The sequence below is a fragment of the Zalophus californianus genome, chromosome 4 (genome assembly GCF_009762305.2).
Source record: "Zalophus californianus isolate mZalCal1 chromosome 4, mZalCal1.pri.v2, whole genome shotgun sequence".
Classification (NCBI taxonomy): domain Eukaryota; kingdom Metazoa; phylum Chordata; class Mammalia; order Carnivora; family Otariidae; genus Zalophus; species Zalophus californianus.
In genome coordinates this window covers 174,868,063-174,892,082 of record NC_045598.1, presented here as the reverse complement: position 1 = coordinate 174,892,082, position 24,020 = coordinate 174,868,063, and the positions used below count along the sequence as shown (strand labels likewise).

General features: G+C 44.6%; 1 pseudogene; it reads left to right on the top strand.

Moving 5' to 3' along the window:
• The first annotated feature begins 502 nt into the window (after window positions 1-502).
• On the top strand, window positions 503-23,874 carry LOC113925374 (annotated as a pseudogene).
• Window positions 23,875-24,020: the final 146 nt, after the last annotated feature.

Below are 24,020 nucleotides of genomic sequence, written 5' to 3'. Positions count from 1 at the left end.
TAACTCCCCTGTTCAGCTCATGGACAGAAAAGCCTTTGTCACCATTCTATCTCCAGTGCCCAGCAGAGTGTCACATATGTCGTAGGTGCTTGATAAACACCCAATGGGTCGATGGGATTTCCCCAAAGTAAGTTCAGGGGCACATCTTATCTCCAGAACACTCTCCGTTCCTTACTCATGCCTTTTAGCTGAGACCTCACTGTACAATCTAAGCAGGGAGTGAGTGAGAGGAAAACTAGGCTCTGTTTGTTGACAACAAGACACAGGTGGTGACTAATTTCGCCAGTATTTATTTTGATCTTATCCAGCGTTTTCATTTTCCGCTAGCCCTTTGATTAACTGGGTGGTTATGGCAGCATGTCGGTCCATTTCATGCTTCATCAGTGAATTCCACAAAGTCCCATTAAATCAATTAAGTTGGGGTGGGGGGCGTGAGAGAAGCCAGGAAGGGAATCTGTGTGACTTAGCTCCTCACACAAAGCTCCCCTGTCATGGGGCCGCAATGGGAGGGGCTCCCACCCACAATCTCCTGAACTGGATGCTGTGTGGATCCAGGTCTGGATCCAGCGTGGATTCTGCCTCCAAGGTGAGCAGTGTCCAGTAGATAGACTTGGGGCATCTGCACACAGAAAGGATATACTAGGAATAAGGTTTGGGGCGTCCACAGGAAATGCCGAGAAAATGCTCCAGCAGCTCAGAGAAGGGAGGGAAGATGCCTGCTGGGGGTGTGTGTTGAAGGCGGGCAGAGGCTATCAGGGAAAGTTTTCTGGAAGAGAGAGGGGTTAGCCTGGGTTTTAAAGGGTGGTGGGTTAAGCTGTGCAGAGAAGGTGGGAAAGGCATTCCGAGAAGCAGGCTTTCCTAAGCCAAGGTGGAGCTGGGGAAGTGCAGAGTGGGGATGTTAACAGGAGCTCCTCCAGCTGAAGCAGAAGGTGCACAGAAGGGAAAAACTGAGGTGGAAAGTGAAGTCGTGGAATAGATCCCAGGAAACCCAGATGCCGTGCTGGGGGGCAGTGGCAAAAAGTAGGTGCAGTGGCAAAAATTCCTGGATTTAGAGTCTGACCTTCTGGGTCTGAAATTTGGCTTGCTAACTGGGTGACCTTGGGTGACTGCCCCACTGGCCCGTGCATCCAGTGTGCCTTCTCCTTGACCCTGTAATGAAGCTATGGCAAGAATTCAGATAATCCATGTAAAGCATTTCACACAGGCACATGGTAAGCATTCAATAAATGGCAAGCTCTTTTGTTGTTAGTTCTGTTTTTAATTATTAGACAGTGGGATTCCATGACAGGTTATATTGAGACATGTAAGTGAGGGCGCCTGGGTGGCTCAGTTGTTAAGTGTCTGCCTTCAGCTCAGGTCATGATCCCGGGGTCCTGGGATCGAGTCCCACATCAGGCTCCCTGCTCAGCGGGAAGCCTGCTTCTCCCTCTCCCACTCCCCCTGCTTGTGTTCCTTCTCTCACTGTCTTTCTCTGTCAAATAAATAAAATCTTAAAAAAAAAAAACATGTAAGTGAGATGGATGGAATATACTTCAGAAAAATCTGAGATCTTTTGACTTCTCTGATAAGCATCTTTTATTAATGAGTTGTTCATGTGAACAGAGACTTTATTTTTGGTGCATAAAGGGCATGGCACTGTTTATCCTGAGTCATAGTAAACCATCATGTAGAGAGTAGTAATGAATCTGACCTAAAAAAATAGTTTAAGTAGGAAGAACAGCTCAATTCAGAGCTCACTTAAAAGAAGATTTCCTTAGCACTGCTTATGTGTTAGATACTAAATTAAGCAGTGACTGTACAGAGATCAGTGGTCCATAGTCCCAGCTGAGTAGGGAACATCGGCATGAAAATAAATACAAAATGTGATAACTTTGGTAAAAAGGAGTTTGTGTGAATTTCTAAATTTAGGAAATTATTGAAGGAGCTCTAGGTAAAGTACCTCTTCCTACCTTGTGACAGCATACCTAGGTCTGTATTTTTTTTTTTTTTTTAAGTAATGAGCATACTTTTCATGGCTAAATCAGTAAATTCAAAGCTATGGAGCTATGGTAATGAAAGCAATAGAACTATTAACCGAATAGAGCAAGACACCCCAAAGTTTTGTTTATTTTGTTTTATATTCTGAGCAACTACAGTTCCATTCTGGGAATTCTGGATACACCTGAGATGCAGTGGGATAGATAGGTTGATAAGCAATTGAATGGTCTACCTGTGTACACCTAGACATAACGGTTCTCTTAGGAAGGAAGAGGGAGATGTGGTCAATGTCTTGTTTGCTTCCTCTGAGCCTGGCTCAGTGGTCCCACAGCATTTCACATATGCCAGGTCTTCTGACTCTCAGCAGTAACCCGGTGGAGTTAAATTTATTATCCCCATTTTATAGGCAAGGTAACAGAACCAGAGAAGCTAAGCAGCTTTCCCAAGGTCACAGAGCTGGTCATTGGCAGAGCCAGGGTTGGGGCGCAGGTGGGTCAGACTCCAAAGTCCTTTCTGCATTTGCATTCCAGACTCTCTAGTACCACACTTGTTAGGCTGACAAGGAACAATTTTTAATCAGCCTAATGCAGATGTATTGCATCCTCATAAAGAAACGTTCCCTTTGCGATGAGTCATTGACCATCCTCTGTACACGGGGCTGGATGATGGAGGGGGCAGGTGCTTCTCTCCCGCTGGGTAGGATGGTGATGACTTTCTCAGAGAGCCTGTCTCCATCCCTGCACAGTTTCTGACTGCCTGGCGCTCCAACCAGAGCCCTTCTCTGATGCTGGCTGCTTCTGGGGCGGCCTCCCTCCAACAGCACTGTGACTTGGGGGCTTCAGCTCCTCGCCCCCAGGGCAGGTGAGCCTCCTCCCGGCTGTTCCGGGGCACGGGCACCTCTGACCCTCTGACCCAGCACAGTGCAGATGCTGACCCGCACAGAGCGAACAGCTGTGTCTCCTAAAATCCACACAAGTACGAGTTCACTAAACACGGAGGTGGCAGTAAGAGCAATAAAGATCACATCACGCTGCACGTTTACGTTGCGTTGTATGGTTTATGATGAGCTTTCTCATGCCATCACAGGGGTAGTCAGGGGCTGTGTTATCCTCACGCCAGCCCTAGGAGGAAAGTGTTTTTATCATCCCCATTGTTCCTAGAGGAAACTGAAACAGAGAGACTGCACAGTTTACTCAAGGTCACCAGGGTAAAAGGCGGCAAAGCTGGGGGTTGAATGTCAGCATCCAGCTCCCGTGGCTAACTTAACTAGTAAACCTCTGCTCTTCTGCTGTGCCTGGTGGTCCCACGGGGACTCTTCTGGCTCCGCTCGTCTGGTACTTTGTTTGTCTGTGAAGTGCTGTTGGGTTAGACTATTGTGTGGACTTGGCAATTCCGGCTAGTAACGGACTGGATACTTACCAGAAGGGAGAGGGCCTGGTGAGAATGGGCAGGATGGGGTGGGCTAGCAGGGAGCTCTCTCCTCTCTGGCGGAGAAACCACCAAGGTGTAAGCCTGCAGCACTCGGAATTTCCGGTTATCAGACTGGTCCATGTAAACGCACAGATATTCTTTTTACTCAATGCAAAGGAAAAATGTCTGACAGATGAAGCAGAGGAAACGACATTTCATACAGACCCAGAGCCAGGTCCTTGGACTCTGTGCTCACAGGTGTCCGTTTCAGTGTAGGGCTGTGATTTGTGTGGTTATCAAGAGGGTGAGAGAGAAAGCTCAAGCCAGACTTCTTTTTCCACATGGGAGCTGGGATCCTTGAAATGAAATTTATTTCCTGTCTTCCCAAGCCACGAACTGAATGCCAGGCACCTGGCACATTTGCTGGTGGGTATAAATAGTCTGCTAAATTAGCACTTCCCAGCCCTTCCGCAGAGGACACTCCGAACCAGACCTCTCTATCAGCTTTACACCAGCCTCTCTCACACATTCAGAACTTTTCCTTATCGTATAATTCATGAACAGCTATATGCTGAATGTTCAGAACTGTCCAGTGAAAATACAAATTGTAAAACTCGTCGCCTACCCCAAAAAGCTTACCGGTTGATGAATATAAACAATTGGTAAATACTATACCCATGACCTTCTGCTCCTTGTCAAGGACAACGTCCTTATTTTAGCCTTTTTTCCATGGCTGGGTTTTTTTTTTTTTTTCTTTTTCTTTTTGATAATGCCGACTCCGTGGCATTTTTCTCTTTTGTCCTTCATAAGATCGTATACTCTGGTTTCTCTCTTTGCTCTTGTTTCCTTCTATCAGACTACTCCCTTTCTGTTTCCCCAAAATAGGCTTCTGAGGGCCAGTCCTGATTTATCTTTTGATTTTCTTAATGGAGATTGCTAGTTTTGTGGGGTAGCATGTTGCATTAATGGGCTCACTAAAACTATTATGCAATCTGGGCAAAATAGTTAACATATATGCGAAAGCTTGGTGGGGGAGGGAAGCTCAGGAAGTGGAGGTACCACAATCCTTGAGAGAAGGCAGAAAGTCAGATTAGCTCCCCATTCACCTCAGATCATTACCTGAGGCTACTTGTCATTCTCAGCCAGGGGGTAGAGCCTGAGCAGGAAGCATCCCCTCCCTGTGCGGAGTAGACACGGCATTTGGGGCTGCCGAAGAGGAGGACCTCAGATAAGTGAGCCCCCAAATATGCAGGCAAATTCCCTGAAGTCATCAGATGACTCCAAAATTGAACCAGGGAGGAGTGAGATTTCAGGATGCCCAGAGCAATGGAACAGCAGGGAAGCTAAGTGCTGGGCAAAGGTTTTAGCAACTGAACAGTGCCAGGGAGAGAGACGATGGAGTTCAAGTCTTGCCAAAGTTAAGGGGCCTTGGCAGGATTTCAGTTAGGACTCCAGGAGGCCTGAATCCTAGGGATAAAGACTATACCCTAAAGCATTCCCTTGGAGTCATGACTGTGCCCTCAGGGTAAGGGAAAGATTACAACAGATTGGCAGTAACAAAGCCTAAAGCCAAAGCTGGACGGGCTCAAGGTGAGTACTGGTCCTTTATCTGCTCGAAGAGGAGAAAACCTTAACCCTACTTGGAGAAAGACAACGTTAACAAATTCAACTGTACCCAAAGAATTCATAAATTGACAAAAATTGGAGCCCACCAATTTGAAGAAGGACTCAGAATATTGGACGTATAAAAACTCTGCTGACTCTTTTGTCTTCCTAAATCTTGAGGGAGCGCATCCAATCTTGTCATTAACCATGGCGTTTATGTCGTCCCCAAATCCTCATCATTCCCAGAAATCCAGGCCTGATTCTCTGGCTTCCCAATGCACACATGCACCTGTGTGTCCCACTGAACTCTCAAATTCTATACACCCTATGGCCGAGGTGTTTCTGATCTCTCCCAGACTTGCTTGCCCTTCTTTGGGTTAAAGGCCCCGCTGTCCTCCTTCGTTTCCCATCCTAAAATTCAAATCACATCTGGCTTCTTCCTTTTCCTCAAAATCTCTTACAATTAATTTGTCTTCTCCATGTTACCACAGCTACAGTCTTAGGTAGGTCTTCGTGCCTATTCCTAGGGCTAGCAATCTCATCTTTTTATTTAAAAAAAATTGAGATATAATTCACATACCGTATTTCAAGATTAAAATTCGGCGGTTTTTTGGTAGATTGACAAAGTTTCTGCTACCACTGTCTTATCCTAGATCTGGGCTCTGACGGGAGGGTCAGATCTGGAAAATGGGGTAAGATGGAAATAAGGCAGGGTAGGGGGAGTTACGATCCCTCCATTATCAGCTGTCCGAGCAGCAGGAGCCAGAAGGACACAAAAGCCCTGGCACCCTTTGTAATGTTGAGCTTATGTGTCTGGGGCACTTTTCTTCTCTTTTTCTATGGGAGCCTCATGGTACACTATGAGGCCGACAAGTCAGGTATTATTCCATCCACTTGAGAGAAGAAGAAATGGAGGCCCGCTGAGAGGTGCCAGCCCTCGTCCAAGGTTACATAACTGGTTCCTGCAGCTCCGGTCTGGACTCCAGCCCAACCCGTTTTTACTGGGCCACACTTTTTTTCCAGAGTTAAAGAGATTACATCGGATGCTATCTTAGGAGATATAGGTACATAAATTAGAAAAGGATCTAGTTAGAATTAAGAGCCTTTCTTTTAAAGTTCCCTCAGGCACAGAATAAACTCTGAACTTGAATTTGGTTATTTGAGTTCCAGTTCTGCTACTTATCAGTTGTATGATCTTGAGGCTATCGCTGAATGTTTATGAGGCTCCGTTTCCTCACCTGTAAAACTGAACTGATAACAGTTATCTCACAGATTTTACTGTGAGGATCAGATCAGGGACTGCGTCCTTAGTGCTCTGAAAACTGGAAAGGTAAGGTGAAGGTTAATGGAGGTTAAGGCTTTTCTTTGACTAGCACTGGACTCTGGATGGAATTCTAGGGCTATTTCCATGCACCGGCTGTCTCAAGCTGATGAAATATTTATTCACTCACTCAGAAATAAATTTCCATTCTTCGTAAGCCACCCGGTCTGTGGTGTTCTGTGATCACAGCCTGAATGAATTTAGACACAGGCTGATGTAGCAGTGAGTGCAGGTGGGGGACACTCCTTTCAACAGAGGGGTCAGGGCAGTGAAACTCACTAAGATCCTGATTTTTTCTCCATCTTCCTGCAGTTTCTCACCTGGACCAAGTCCTGCAAAATTCTGCAGAATGAGTTCCTCACCGAGCAGGTGTCTCACAGGGTTAGTAGGAATGATCAGAAAGATGACATGATATTTTGTTTGGAGGACTCTGTAGCAGGTGAGGGGAATGGGGGAGTGGAGCTTGGGCAGAACAAGGGGGTTCAGTCCATGGGAGATTGATCTCTCTCTCACTATGCACTCACGTCCTCTCCTTTTGCATCCCAGAGCACACCGGATTTGACAAGCTGGGCCTGGTCCCTGAATCATCACTTTTTTGCCTTTTTGAGTTCTGTGAGTCTCTCTTTACCAGGCTTCTGGACTGAAATCCAGGGCAGCCCTTCTGAGGACAGCAAACTGGAAGGGGGGCAGATGGGCCTTCAGAAGACTCTTTTAATTTTGAGGTCACTTGATACATTAAAAATCTGTGACATAATGGAAGTACAGGGACCTTTCCCTTCTCACTGCTTTACCCAGGACACAGGTTTCTTTCTTGCAGCTCTCAGCTCCGGCCAACAAGACCTCGGGCTCACGTGCCCTGCTGTCAGGATTGCCCACTGAGCTCTCCACGAAAAAGCTGCTGCTCAGCACGGTCCCGAGCATGCCCGATGACAGCAGGTTACAGGGCCTCCCTTAGCATGTCTGTCCACAATGGGACTTGGCTGGAGCCCAGATCCAAAGAGCTCTTAGGTGTTTGTTTCATTTCAATCCAATCAGTCCGGTTTTTTAACCCACTTCTCCCAGATGCCGGGCATGGTCCCAAGCACTAGGGAAGAAGATGGAATTTAAAGCTATTTCTCTGCTTCTCACCTGGGTGAAGCCATTACCATCTGTTTCCTGTGGTATCAACAACAGCCTCCTAAATGTGAGTTATAGCATGTTCCTTTCCAATGCAGAATCTCCCAGTGGCTCCCCACTTCACCCAGAGCAAAGCTCATGGCCCCTCGTGGCCCCCTGATTAGTTCTCAGTCCTCTTCCCCTTCTGCGCTCCCCTGCTCACTGACTCCAGCCACAGGCCTCCTCGGGGGCCTAGGTACACACTCACCTCCGGGCCTTTGCAATGACTTGCTCTTCCAAGCCCATACTATGCGCTGTATTAGTCCACAGGGTCATTTCCTTCCCTCTTTCCTGTCTTCATGAAAATATCCCCTCACTGATGGATTTTCGTCTGTTTTGTTCACTGATGTGTCTTAATCACCCAGAAGAGTGAACTCGGTACATATTTCTTCAATGAACAAGTGAATAAACGAAGAACTTTCCCATGTAGTGTGGGAAGAGAGGAGACATGGCAAGTATGAAATCTCTTCTTCTGCCATGGTCCTGTTCTCTTTATTTGCATCTCTTTCAGTGCTGACTCAAACCTACGTTGTGTGGAGGGACGATGTGCACCTGTGTCTCCTGGCACCCTGCATCGTGCCCCATGTGAGGTCTGCCTCCAGCACTTTGCACTGAGTTCTGCGGGCAGCAACGTCTTACTGCATTATGGTCTGATTGAAGGAGGATCTGAGTCCTGCGGATGCAGGTTGTAACGGTTTGTGGAGGGGGTGGCGGTGATGGCTATGGGCTGTAATACCCAGGGAAACAGAACTGAACTTGGGAGCTGGACACTGAATCTGGAAGTGGGGAACAGAGAAGGAACTCCAGGCAGGGACAGAAGGCAGTGGAGGCTTGGCGGCTGGAATGCATTTGGTGCCTTGGGATTGAGATTGTGCAGGGCAAGAGTGGTGATGTCTTTGTTACCTGTGGCATGGCTGTTGCCCATCTTGAGTGTCTGGACCCCTCTTCCTTCAGCTCACACCCCTGCCCTGGGGCCTGCCCCTGGGGCCTTGTGTCATGAGCCAGGCAGGTGTTATATTCGTTGATCCAACATGCTGGCAAACTGAAGGCTCACTTGCTGCCTAGAGACCCCCTCCCCAGGTAGCCAGACTTTCCTGACCCTCTGTTCCATGTCTTCTCTGCTGAGGGTCTGTGGGCCACTCCATCCTTTGCTCTGGGGTGGATGGGTGTTACTCCCTCTGGTCTTGGGCTCCCCGCTTATGGGTTTGTAGGTATCTGTTTCCTCCTTCAGTCTGTAAGTCCCTGGAGAGCAGGATTAAGGTTGGATTTGTATCTTTTATCACATCTGTACCTTTAATGTGACTCATAAATATATTCACTTAGTAACAGTGTGTTGATTTGAGGAAATTGTTGAATTAATTCGTCAATGGATGCTGCTCTGGGAGGCAGGGATGGGCCCAGAAGAGCGCTCCATTTGACTACGCAGAAACTGTGGGGGCTTCTCTGAAGTGAGGCACTTTCCAGGGAGAGGGTAATGATGTTCAGCATGTACTATGGACCGGGCTGTGTGCCAGGTGTTTCTCAGACCTCATTATATTTATTCCCCAGAACAATCCTGTGAGGTAGAGCCATTAGAATCTCTACATTTATGCTCATGCCAAGGGCTCCCAACTCCATAGATTAGACTAATTTAAGCTCTGTGAGCAGAACCTTCACAGCCCTCTGGCCTCAGCTTATGTGCCACCTCCTTGGAGAAGTCTCCCCTGACTCCCTTCTGTCTAGGCACCTTCCTGCCATTGTCCGCGATCACAGTACACAGCTATCTTTCCTTCAAGTACTTATTATTTTTTTAAAGGATTTTATTTATTTATTTGAGAGAGAGTGAGAGAGAGAGAGAGTGCGTGAGCCTGAGCGGGGAGGGGCAGAGGGAGATGGAGAAGCAGGCTCCCCACTGAGCACAGAACTCTAAGTGGGGCTCGATCCTGGGACTCTAGGATCACAACCTGAGCCGTAGACAGATGCTCAACCAACTGAGCCACCCAGGCGCCCCACTTCAAGTACTTATTATAAGCTGTAATTATCTTATTGATTTTTTTCCCCTAAGTTTTCCACCACCCATCCCTCTGAATGGTAGCTCCACAAAGGCAGTGGGCCTGGTTGTGTTGTCCACTTTTGAATCTCCAGTGCTTAGCAAAGTGCCTGGTGCACAGTTGGCACACAACACAGGTTCACTGAATGAATGGCTCAGATGTCATCATTTTGCATCTTATTTTGTGCTGTGAAATTGTAAGGGCTCAGTACATTTTGATTCTTCAGGAAGGTGTTTTAGTATTTCTCTCCTTTTGTCTGATTCTTCTAAATTAAAAAAGATATTTTCAAATCTGTTCTTTCCACAAAAGTTCCATGAAAATGATTTTTTTAATTTAAAAAAGAAAATGCATGTCACACCTACCATATGCCAGTCAGTGTTCTGAGTGCCTCACAAATATTAATTAGTTTAGTCTTCATAAGAACCCTATGAGGTAGGTACTATTATTGTCTTCATTTGGCAGAAGAGCAAACTGAGGCAGAGAGAAGTTAAGTAATATTCTTAAGGTCACATAGCCAATAGATGGCAGGGCTAGAATTTAAAGCCAGACAACCTGGCTCCATAGTTCATGCTCTTAACTGTTCTGCTATATTTCTCTTTACTCCACTAAGGTGGAAGTGGATAGAGAAGGGATAATAGAGGATTATCATTGATTGAACCTCTGCTAGATTCCAGCTATTCTGCTAGGTTATCTCAGTGAAGCCTTCAGGCTGGATATTATCTCAATTTTGGCGATTGAAAAGTTGTGACTCAAAGAAATTAAGTAACTTGCCCAAGGTTTTACAGACAGTGACGGAGCTGCGATTCAAACTCTGATCTGTTTGATTGTGAGGTCCAAGTATTTCCCCTTGGCCGTGCCAAATGACAGCTAGTAAAAGCAGGCCCAGAATTAGTGCCCTGGTTCCCCTGCTGAAGCCTCACATTCGTTGCACAAGACCAAGATGCAGTCTCCATAATTTTGCTGTAATGGAAAAGCAGCTTTTCTCTTGACAACTGTGGTTTTTCTTTGCATCTCTGCTGCGCAACATTGGTACGGCCATGGCTCACGAGGGAAGCAGCCCTTGGTTAGATATCAGAACAGGTGGCTCAGCCTCTTTAAAAGCCTTTCCCTGATAGTAAGATGGGGACACTAATATTCATGTTTCCTGCCTTCATGGGCTATTGCAAAGATCTAATGACATTATGTTCCTGGAAGGGATTTGAAGACTGTAAAAGTCCGTGAGAGAAACACAGAGCAGTATGGGGCTTGAAGAACACATCCTGGGGAAGCAAGGACAAGAACCTGGCAGAGCCTGATGCTGTGACAATTTTGAGTGATTTCTCTGTAGGTATGTCCTTGACTTAACATCTGTTTCAAAGTCATGGTGTTCAGGTCCATTTTTTTCCCCCTTTGGCCCTTCAATCTAGAGATCCTTAACAAAGCAAACATCACCACCCACCCATCCATCCATCCATCCATCCACCCATTTATTCATTATAGACAAGCATCCCAGTTACTGGAGATAAGACACAATGACCAAAAGAATGGAAACCCTCAGTCCTGATACTGAGTTTGTGTGTTTGTGTGCATGTGCGTGTGCATGTGTATGTGTACACATATTTGGTATACCACTGAGCACTAAAAAACACTATAGTAAGTATTTTATATACTTTTTTAAATTTTATCTTCATGGAAAACTGATAATGAAGGGGTTATCCTCCTATTTTACAGATGAGAAAACGGAGGCTCAGAAAAATTAAGCAACTTGGCAAAAAGCCCAATGATTAGAAAGTGTGGAGCCAGGATTCATCCTCAGTTGTTAACTCCAAAGCCCAAATATCATCCTGATGATTGTACTAAACTAGATGAGTGTAATTGCTTCAAATTTCCCCTGTTTTTCTCTTGGGTTTTATAGCCTTTGCCGGTGTTTATCCACTCTAAAGCTATGGGCATCAGGCAGACCGAAAAAGAGATTACCTGCGTCTGGCACAGTAATATATTTTAGGGGCTGGTATGTACTGAGCTGGAAATAACACTGGCTTATGATGGAACAAAGGCCATCTTAAGGCATAGACGAGTGATGTTTGGAAAGTAGCGTTAGAAAGTGGCTGGCATGTTAACGATTTAAAAACCTAAGCTTTTAAAGGCTGGAGTTCACATATACCTTCTTTTGCCTGACTGTACTGTCCCATGGTCTTATCAGTAATGGTTCTATCAGGACAGCAGAGCCACCGTGGTTAATACGGTGTAAGGGATGCACCAGAGACATTAGATCTTAGGCACTTGTGGGAGGTGCTGAAGAAAGCTATGTATGACTTGCTTCTACTTCTGGTGCTAGGCTCAGTTTCTCTAGGTCAGCAAGGCCAGCAGTTGGAAAGAAAAGATGGATGTGAAGTGGACAACCGTGAGAAAAATTTGGGGTGCACAGAGGCAAATTGGAACCCGTAAAGGCAAATTGGACCCCACAAGGACAGGTTGGAACCCACATCTTTCTCTTGCTGCCTCTAATTTTGATGATGGGCGTGACCTCCGGAAGCTGGTGCTCTTTGTTACAGAGTTAAACATGCTCCTGTTCCAGACTCAGAGGAGGAGAAGATCTGGTGGGGTCTGAGGAGCGGCAAGCTGGCTGCCATCCCCACCAACAATGAGAGCCAGCATTCATTAGATGTACCAGCATGGGTGCTGGTCCGCCAGGACCTTCAGAGCATAATGGTTGCTTTCAAATATTGCAGATTCTTCCTGTGACCAGTGCTAACCCAGAACCATCGGGGAAGGGAATTCTGGGAAACATAGTTCCAGTCTAGCCAAATTGGCACAATACAGAACCTCCACACATCCTGATCTCTTAGGAGAGTCCACACAACTTAGCACTGAATGGGTTCTGATGACATGACGCTGTCATGTCTTCTGACTTGATGGTAGCTCCCTCAGTAGAGAACACCACCTTACAGCTTTTGTTTCCCAGAAGTGCCCAGTTCATGCTAGCCACACAGAGACCTTCAATGAACAATGGATTAGAGTTGACCCCTCCCTGTCTGCCTCCTCTGTTAATCAAGCTTAGATTTTCATAATGGGTACTCCCTTAGAAATCACTCCATCTATAATATTCTTGGCAACTGATTATCTTGTTTCTTTTCAAGCCCTCAGTGACAGGTGTCCTGGAGCCCATCCCCCAATAGCTATGGCTCTGAACATTGAGACAAATGAAGCTTGAGGAGTTTAGATTTCACTGATCTTATAGCATCCACCAGGCTGTTGGACTCATGCGTGATCCATTCCAAACACAACCCAGAACAAGAAACTCACCAATATTTTATGTTTCATTATTATTATAATGCCCTTAGCCTCCTCCAAATTTCATATTCTTCTTCTTTGAAAAACATTTTCACTGTGGTAAAATATACATAGCATAAAATTTACCATTTAAACTATCTTGAAGTGGGGGTGCCTGGGTAGCTCAGTCAGTTAAGCCTTGGACTCTTGATTTTGGCTCCGGTGATGATCTCAGCAGGGAGTCTGCTTGAGAGTCTCTCTCTATCCTCCTCCTCTGGCCCTCCCTTCCACATGTGTGCACTCTCTCTCTTTCAAATAAATAAGTAAATAAATCTTAAAAAAAACTATCTTGAAGGGGTACTAAGTACATTCACTACTGTCCGTTCCCGTAACTCTTTATATCCTGCACAACTAAAAGTGTGTACCTATTAAACACTAACTTCCCATGCTCTCCTCCCCCAACCCCTGGATCCTTACCATTCTACTGTCTGTCTCTGTGAGTTTGACTACTCTAATTAACCTTGTTAAGGTTTGTCCTTTTGTAACTGGCTTATTTCACTTAACATAATGTCTTCAAGCTTCATCCGTGTTATAACATGTGCCAGAATTTCCTAAGACTGAATAATATTCCGTTGTATATATATCCACATTTTACTTATCCATTCTTCCATCTATGTCTTTGTATCTCTTTCATAACCGATGTTACACAAAGAGCCCAGAGAGAGATTTACAGTCTTCTCTAGGAGTCTTGTTTTGCTTTGATATTCTTAAATTTACATAGCAAATAAAATATATATTATACTTTGAAGATCCTTAGTTACCTAAATTTAATATAACGGAATGAGATTCCTTCAGAGAGGGAATCTTGATGAACTCGGACAACAAAAAATGAGAGAGAGCAGGGAACCTAAGAAAACCATTCAGCAAACATCTGGTCATTCATGGCTATGCTGCCTTGAGGGGATCAAGGCAAGTGAGGGAGGTCTATCTGAGTTCATACTAGTTCTGTTTAACTTAGGTTATTTAAATTTATTAATATTTCACACAAATAATTTTCACGGCCACACACAATATTTCTTTGGAAAGAATGCAAGTTTGGAGTCAGACTCTTTCTCACTGTGTGGCTTGGGTAAAGTAACTTAATATGGCAGGTCATAGTCACTAAAGGTTTACTGTATGCTAGGCACATTGCCCAATGTCTTCCTCTTACTCTCTCATTTTTGTAAAGTACCATTATTACCCTCATCTTATAGAAGGGATGACTGAGGCACAGAGAAGACTTTCCCACGGTCACATGGCGAGTAAGTAGCAGAGCTGGGAACCAAACCCAAGGAGTCTGACTGCGGCGCCTATGGCATAACCATTACTCTGTACTTGGCCTTGGCTTTCCCATATGCAAAATGGGACAGTAACATCTAACTTTTAGTTTTGTATGAACTGGAGATAAAGAATGCTAAAAAATATTCAAAGTTCCTGGCATGTAGTCGATCCTTTGTTGATGATATTTTGCAAAAAAAAAAAAAAATTGCTACTTCTCTCAGGGCTTTGGTGCCCAATTTCTTTTGGTCACTTAGAGATTCATTAAGAGAATCTATTGTCCCTGCATCTTTTAACCTGTCAAGTCATTTGGCATCAGTGGTCATTTTGCTGGTAAAGTAGTTTTCCGTCACTCTGCCTGGTTCTTCCTCACCACGGTGTTTGCGAATGAGTGTGGTGCCTGTGTGTGGGGTGGAGAGTGCTGTGAGGGTATCTGTATTAGTTTTCTGAACCTTGGAAAAGGAGGCACAAAAGCACAGGGAAGATGTGTGATTTGTGTAAAGCTGTGCACATTAATCAATGAACAGGATAGGCAGGAAGTGTTGGGAACCTTGTTGTCTGCCAGCTGTGGGGCGTGTCAAAGCCACTGCCTGTCCTTGAGTGCCCTGGCCTCCCTGTGTCAGTGGCCTTCCCGCTCCATGCAGGTGTGGCTCTCTGAGAAGTGCTCACTGTCATCTGCGATCTCTGCCACAGGCAGCCTCAACCAGATAGACAGGAGCCCAAGTGTGGGGTACTTCCCAAGGTCACTGGGCTGCGATCAATATCTGTCTACCAAACAGGTCATCTGCTTCTCAGTCCAGGTTCCTTTAAAATTATAAAATTGTTTGAGCATATAAAAATGAATGACGAGCAGGTCCCTCCCTGCCACCTGCTGTTGTGGAGGCTTGGCTCTCCCTCCCATGCTCTGCCACAGGTGCAAGAGTTCACAGGTCTCATCTTGTCTTGGAGGGACTTGTCGAACTTTAGAATTGAGTTACCCTAGTCATCCTGTGACTTTAGCTCTTCAACATGCTCCAAAAATGTTATGATTTTTTAGATCATCTAGTTATTTCTTTTGTTAATCTGAGAGAAAGATTCCTTTGTATCTTTCCACAAACTAGGTGAAATGAGACCCCTCCTCAGTTGGGCAGTTCTCACTTGGATTTCTCAAAAGCAGTTGTAGTCAAATATCATCTGGGCTGTAGTCATCTTGAGGCTTGACTTTGGATAAAATCCAAAGTGGAACATGCACAGGGCTATCAGTTGGTGCTGGTTGTTGGTGTGAGCTTGGCTGGGGCTGTGGCTTGGGTTTAGGCATCTCACAGCATGGTGGCTGAGCTCCAAGGTGGAGCATCCAAAGAGCAAGCATCCCAAAGGAGTCAGGCTAGGCTCCTTTAACTCAGCTCTCACATCATGTGGCATTACTGATGCCACACTTATTTATTTATTCACTGAGTGAGGGGGCTACACAAGGACACAAATACTATGGTTCCTGGGAAGCCATTTTGGAGATAGGCTACCACAACTATTAATGACCATATCTTTTCAATGCCTGTCCCTTTCTCTACTCTTTTGCAATGATTCTCATCTGAAGGGTATCATGGGATAGTGAATTATTTTATTTTCCTTAGGCTCAGATTCCATCATTTGAAAAGGGAATAATGCTCCCTGGTTATTGTTAGGAGGGAAAGTCACTAGAAAATGATAGTTTTTATCATTGACTCAGGTACTTGGAATGCTAAGTACAGGCTCTGTACAAGGCTCTTTACACATGTTATTTCATTTAATGTCCAAAACAACCCCACAAGGGATGTACTAGGGTTATCCCCATGTTACAGACGAGAAATCTGAAGTCTAGAAAGCTTATATAACTTGTCTAATGTCACACAGTTAGGAAGTGGAAGACCCGTGCTTTTCATTACTGTATGTATTGTTTTTATAGTTTTTTTGTGCATAATTCTTAAATTATGCACAAAATTAGAAACTTTGAGATAAAGGGTTTTATATTAATAATTTTTATATTCTTCTCAGTGCCCTGTTCAGAGTTCGGCACAGGGTAGATGTGAAAACAATAATATTTGTTAAATAGAAAAGAAACTAATTGACAGGGAGGACGGGGACATAGGCATTCTCAGCCAGCACATTGACTTGTTATACAGTTCTCTCTGAGAGAATGTTTTGCCTCTTTTGTACCAATTTGACCAAATCCTCAAGGTCACAGAGGATCCCCCCTGATGGCTCCAGAGGAGGAGGGCTGAGATCAATTGTGTTACTATGGTGAAATCTCATCAATTTCAACCTGATACCAAACCCCAAAGAATCTTTACCCTGACATTTATTTCAGAGAGTCTTTGCAGACTTCTAAATAGCCTCCAGTGCTCTGCAGCCACATTGCCTATCCTCGTAGGACACATTTAGATTTATTAATACCCTAAATACTTTGTGCCCTGATGCAAATCTCATCTCTGTCCCACTTCCCCAATTCTCTGAATCCCAGCTACTTCTTCAAAGCTCATGAGGAAGACAGTGATAAAGTCTTTTGTGCAGTTAAAGAGCTAGGTACAAGGGAAAATAATTATTTACCAGGTCACTCTGTCCCCAAAGCACCCTTTGAAATTCTGTTTTTATGACCTGCCATAATTAGGGTTTTTTTTTTTTAAATAAAATCAGTCATTTTGAAATGAAAAGAATAATGATTTCCTGCAGGATTATAAATAGTTATGGAGTGGCTGACCTAGACTAGAAATCACTGCTTACATGTCTAATGTTGGATGTCAGGAAGAATTAAATGGGGAAAGAGAGAAACAGCCCTGCAGAAAGGAGGTTGTTTCCTGAAAACTCTGCCTAGAAAGGACTTAGAAGTGTCTAAGACCTTAGACGCTCTATGGAAACCTTTACATAGGTCACTTCCTTCGTTAACACCCTCCTGCCCACCACCAGCCATACCTCACATCTCTTGATTCAGAATCTAAGTGGAATGAAGTGTAATAGGAATATTAGGGCTACTCTTCTCTCTTTTGTGGCACCAGTTGTGAGGATAGGTTTAGATAAAGTCATCTAGGAAATCTGGTCTTAGGGAGGGGTCATGGATTCTCAGAACTAGAAGGTATCTTTGGATGGAGGTTCTCAAAGTGTGGTCCATGGACCCGTGGGGAATCTGAAACCCTTTCCAGGAATACATGATGTCAAACCTGTTTTCACAATAACACCACAATGTTATTTACCCTTCAGCCATTTTTATTTATTTATCTTTATGGTGTTGACATGTACATTGATGAGGGAGAAGCAATATGGGTGGAAATGTGGCACGTTGGTGCAAACCAAGGTCTTGGGCCCAAACTACTCTGGTGGTTGCTGCATTCTTTACCTCACGTACTAGCTGCAAAAGAACCCCACCTGTTTCACTTAAGGATGTCCTTGTTGAAGAAGTAAAAAGTATTGTCTTTTAACTCTTGACTTTGAGTACTGTTTTTAATATTCCATGCTGTGAAATGGAAAGTACAGAGGACATAAAACACTACGCTGCATCCCAAGGTGTGTGGTTATCCAGGGGAAAGGCAATCGGGCTGTCATTGGAGTTAGGAGCAGAACTTGCCACTTTTTTTCAAGGAACACCATTTTTCCTTAAAAAACAAACAAACAAACAACACAAAAAACTGACTGACAAACAATGGTTATTCAGCCCTGGGTATTTGGCAAATCGTTTCTCAAAAATGAATGAAGAGTATCTAGAATTTCAGAAAAACTTACTGGCAGAATTTGTGCCCATGACAAAATCCACATTTTCAAGTAAAAATTAAAATTCTGAAACTCTTTTCCCTGGCACCAGGAGCCAGATTAACATTAGGAACCTGTGCAGAACTCAGTGAACCAGTATTTTCCAAATGATCAATGTATGATGGCACAAAATCCCTATGTGGGTAAAACATTCATTTAAAGTGTGAGATAGCTCAATGGACTTTAGTGGAACAGAGTTCAAAAAGTTCATTGATATATCAGGTTCCATATTGCCATTAAGCTTTAAGAAACTGTCACTAGCCCAGCTGGGTATAGTATCAGAGGAAAATATCCATAGTTATCTGGAAAGGCCATTAAATTCTGCCTCTCCCTTGCTCCGCCTTTTCAAACCGTGTATCTCAGTGAGGCAGAATTATCTTCCCAGGCTCCAGCCAAACCAGCATATCACACCAGACTGAATGCAGAAGCATATATGAGAATCCAGAGGTCTTCTTTAAGCCAGACATTAAAGGAATTTGCAAACATACAAAGTAATCCCACTCTTCTCACTAAATTACTTGGTTTTGGGAAACGTGTATATTTTTTTTCACAAAAATGTGACTTGTATTAATATGGAATAGGTTTATTATTATTTAAATGAATTAATAAGCATTTTGAATTTTTAAGTTTTTAATCTCTAAGATGATAAAGAACAGTAAATATAATTCATGTAGTAAACGGTCTTCAGTAATTTTCAATAGTTAAAAGAGTCCTGAGACCAAAAAGTTTGAGAACTAGCCAAGAGAATGAAACCTTCCTTAGGTGGGCCTGTTCAACGGTGCTGCAGTAGGATATCATAAGGACACAGTGTATGGGCTTTTGCCATATTTTCAAGTTTGGGATAATTTTTATTAATACTTTTATTTTTATCTAATTTAAGGACTAGACATTCATTTCCCACTGAGTGAGTTCTTACGTTACTGAAATTGGATTTTCATAGGCTAAAGGCAATTTTAACTCATAATCTAAGAAATGGAGGTGTCATATCCTGAGAAGAAGATCTCACTTTGCACATACACACACTGATATTTAGAGTTCCACTGGGAAGTAGAAATTGAATGGCTTATGTAAGTCATGAATTTTTTTTTCCCTTAAACGTACAAAGTCAAAAATGTCAAGAAATCGCTTATATAAAAGCAGGCAGTATATCATGGATCCTTAGTAAGCAGCTGGGCCTGAGGTTAGATCCCAGCCCTCCATTAACTTGTTTAATTTTAGCAAAGTTAGTGAACCTCTCTGATTCTCGGTTCCCTGAGACTAATAGTACTTACCTCTCAGGGTTGTCATTGGGAATAAAGTAAGAGTACAGCTTGTTACAGAATGCCTGGCCCAAGCTGAGCCCTTGTGTAATTATCATGACTACAGGTATATGGCCTAACCCTTTACATTACTTTCCTACTGCTGCTGGAACAAATTACCATGAATCAATGGCTTAAAACAACAGAAATTTATTTTACGGTTCTGGAATTCAGAAGTCTGAAATGGGTCTCCCAGCACTCAAATCAAGATGTCGGCAGAACTGGTTCCTTCTGGAGGCTCCAGGGGAGTTTCTGTGTCGTGCCTCTTCCAGCTTCTGGTGGTGGCCGGTGGTTCTTGGATTGGGGATGCACCGCTCTGATCTCTGCTTCAGTCACCACATTGACTTCTCTTCTCTAGTCAAATCTCCCTCTTGCCTCCCTCTTAGTATGGACACTTACAATTACATTTGGGTCCACCTAGATAATCCAGGATAATTCCCCATCTCAAGATCCTTGATTTAATCACATCTGCAAAGTCCCTTTTGCCAAATAAGGTGAAATTCCCAGGTTATGAGGATTCAGATATGGGTTTCTTGGTGGGAAGAGGGCATTCATTATTTAGCCCACTATACCCTCTCATTTTATAATGAGAGCACTGAGTCCCATAAGAGGTGAGGATATGCAGAGGTCATGGCACTGGTCTAGGGTAAGGAAAAGTGAGGCTTTCTATCTCCACTTCCACCAACTCATACTTTGGAAACTCTGCCTGAGACCTCTGACCTCACAGGCAGGGCCATTTCTCCCCTGCATCTCCCCCAGAGCCTCCGCTCTATATACAAATCCAAGGTATTGGTGACATCATATTCCACAAATCCATAGAATACAATAGGCATGGTGTCCCTTTGAACATGATATGTCTCTCTCTCCTCAGTGATCAGGGATGGAGAGTAATACTTTATTTCAACAGTGTTGAGGGCATCAAAACCACTTATCATCAAAAGTGAAGATTAGGGGCATCTGGGTGGCTCAGTCGGTTAGGCGTCTGCCTTCGGCTCAGGTCATGATCTCAGGGTCCTGGGATGGAGCCCCACATCGGGCTTCCCTGCTCAGCGGGGAGCCTGCTTCTCCTTCTCCCTCTGCCTGCCGCTCCCCCTACTTGTGCTCTCTCTCTGTCAAATAGATAAATAAAATCTTAAAAAAAAAAGTGAAGATTAAACATGGTTTAGTTCATATCCAGGTACATAAGGTAAGACCGGATGATCTTAGGCTTGACCCATTTAGAGCATCCCCATTGTTATGTATAATGTGAACCAAAATTTGATGTTCTTTGTCTCTTAAGAGTTCCTTTGTTCCAGCTGCATATCTCTAGTCACTATAGCCTATTCTGTCTCATCGTACCATCCCACAAACTCATTCCCAGACTCTATTATATATACCATGGATCCAGGGACTTAGTAACCATGTTAGGATCTGGCAGGGTCATGAATGGGTTCCTAGAGAGACAGCAAAGGGGGTTTTGCAGCTGATAATCAAATGCTCTCAGGATTTGAGACTCTTGAACAAGAAGCAAGCAAAAGCCCTTTTTCCTAGGGCATGTCTTCTGTAGTGGGTTTAATTGGGTAGCCTCCAGTAAAGTATGTCTCAATCCCCAGAACCTGTGAATATTACCTGTATGGCAAAAAAGTGAGTATTACCTTATGTAATAACAGAGGAGATGAAGTTAAGGATCTGGAGCTGAGGAAAGTATCTGGGATTATCTGGGTGGGTTCTAAACACCTTCACAAGTGTCCTTAGAAGAAAGTGGCAAACGGAAATAAGGTAGAGAAGACAATGTGAAGACAGAGATTGGAGGGATGTGTCTCGAAGCCAGGAAACACCAAGGAACGCCCACAGCCATGAGAAGCTACAAACAGCAAGGAAGAGATTCTTCCCTAGAGCCTTCAGAGGAAGTGAGGCCCTGCTGACACCTTGATTTCAGATTTCTGGTCTCTAGAATACATTTTTGTAGTATTAAACCATCCAGTTTATGGGAATTGGTTCCGGCAGCCCTACGAAAATAATACACTTTTGATGACCTGGAAATAAGGTGTGCTAGCTGCTCGTTAATAATAAAAAGAACAATCACAGTAACAAGAGTATTTGGTGAATATCCACTCTATGCCAAACACTGTACTAAGGGCTTTACTACATTATCGATCCATTGCACAACCTCATGAGACAGGCGTCACTGTCACCCACAATTTGCAGGTGAGGAAGATGAGACTTGGGGTTACAGGGCTAGTAAGGGGGGAGCTGAGATTAGACCCAGGATCTATTGGACCCTTTCTTATTGGCGGTCATCAGTACCTCCAGAATTACTCCAAGGACAGCCCATTTCTTCGGGAGGGAGAGTCAGGGAAAAGAGAACGGAGCAGAGGGGCACCAGTGCTGAGCAGAGAGGCCCAGAGTTCCCAGGGGCACATGAGCAGCTGCCAGGGAGTGCACGGGCCACCCTCAAACCTGCCAGGGCAGGGCAGGCCTTAGCAGGACTGTGTGGAGAAGGGGAGGGAGAGCTGGGGTTCAGAGGTTCTCTTGGTCGCTCTTCAGAGCCAAAGACTGTTTTCATGGTGGTTCTCACTTCCTGAACCTTCTGCCTAGACTGGCTAGGCACCCAGGAAGCACATATTTTACACAGGGTGGGTGTTATCGGCCCGTGTTGGTCTGGGGAGCCCTCTGTCCTCTTGGGCAGACTAAAGAGAGTCTGCCCAGATCCTGAAGAAGCCCCCCTGTGAGGGCCTGCTGGAGGAGTCATTGCCGTTCATGTCACCTGAAGGCATTTTGAAGCAATTTCCAGTTCCCCTTTGATCTTACACATCTGGCTCTGGTCTATAAACTCCGTGCAAGGGGTAATTAATGCAAGCTCAAAGGAAGGGCAAAAGCCAACAGAGCTCTCTTCTACAGCAAGCTCAATTCAAAGTGCTTAGGGACAGCCTGAGCACGATGACCTTTATGAGCTTCCAGAGCTTGCTGTCATTACACCAGTTGTGTTGGGAGCAGATAGGGCTGGGCTCCGCTGGAAACTATGCATTTGCTTATAATACTTAAGATGAAGGATTTGTTGCATTGGGTATAGCAGAAACCTTGTGAGGACAGACTCCAGCAATTGTTATAACTAAAGGCGACTGAGAGAGTCTCAAACTTTTCCTCTAGCCCATGGCTGACGGTACTACAGGGAACAAAATAAATAAAGTAAAGGGCCCCGCATTGACTGAGCACCTACTGTGTGCCAAGTGTTTCCCATAGGGTATTTTATCTTCAAAACAACTCTGAAATGAAAGTTATTTCTCACATTTTTTTCAGAGGAAGGTGCTGAAGTTCATAGAATTTCTATAACTTTATTGGCCAAATAGAACCAGTAAAATGACAACTGGAATTCCAATGTTTCCACAGCCCAGGCTGTTTTCACCATACTATGACAAATAAACAGTAAGATCGAACCATAATGTGACCCTTGCGTGGACAACAAAGATTGATTGGGGGCACTGGAACATATCTGAATGAAACACATACATTTATAAAGTTGGATATATAAATTCAAAACATTCCTTTTGTTATTTTTGATTGATCAGAGAGTATGCGCTGAATTCCAAGCCAAAATGTCCCCAAAGTAACATTCTTCAACCTATGGGAGTGTTAACTGGCAGTAGCCATTGAAGAATAACAGGTATTTCTGCAGAATGCCATCTCCTTACCTTGGGAAGGGGCCCCCTTCTTCAGTCAAACTATATTTATGAGTTTGTGGCTGACCCCAACTCTCAGTGACAGGGTCACGGAGAAGTAAATATCAATAAACACAAAAGTATAACACAGGATACTGAGTAATAGATGATCCCAAAGGCAGGGATCTGGACCAAATGATGTCCTGAGACCATCCTCTGCCATCTTCTTACTGGTCTAACTGTGACGAATGACCAGATATTTGAATTTGCTGTCTATCGTACTCAATACTTTTGTAAAATACAACAAAAATAGCATGAACATCAAATTATAATAAATTTTCCCAAACACTCTCAGTTTCTCTACTTATTTCCTCCTGGCCTGGTAAAAAGCATGTGGTGGACCAGCTCTGACCCATGGACCACACTTTGAACCACACCAACTGGCAGGGAGGTGGTGGAGACCGTCCGGAATCCTGGCCGGCGAGCTGGGCTGAAGTCTGCTACTGTTACTGGAGTCACTCTTGTTGCTGGCCTCTTCACTCCTGGAACCTCCGCTAACCAGATCCAGGCAGCCTTCTGGGAGCTGAGACTTCTAGTGGTTACTGATCCCAGGGCTGACCACCAGCCTGTCACAGAGGCGTCTTATGCTAACCTGTCTACCGTCATCCTCTGTAACACTCCTCTGCACTATGTGGACATCGCCATCCCTTGCAACAACAAGGAAGCTCACTCGGCAGGTCTGATGTGGTGGATGCTGGCTAGGGAAGTTCTGCGCATGCGTGGCCCCATTTCCTGTGAACACCCATGAGCGGTTGTGCCTGATTTCTACTTCTACAGAGATCCTGAAGAGATTGAAAAGGAAGAGCAGGCCGCTGCTCAAAAGGCTGTGACCCAGGTGGAATTTCAGGGTGAGTGGACTGTTCCAGCTCCTGAGTTCACTGCTACTCAACCTGAGGTCCCAGACTGGTTGGTCTGAAGGCGTGCAGGTGCCCTCTGCGCCTGGTCAACATTTCCCTGCTGACGACCAGAGCGCTCAGTCTGCCACTGAAGCCCGGTCTGTAGCTCCCTCTGCTCAGGCCACCGAATGGGTAGGAACAACCCCTGAGTGGTCCTAAGAAAAGAATCAAATGCAGCAGGAATCCACTAGAAGGCTTACACAAAGGAGTGATACCATCTGGGTTCTCTCTTTCAAAGAACATTCTGGCTGGTGTGTCGGGGGCAATTCTGAAACACCAACTTAGGAGGCAGTGGCAATGGTCCG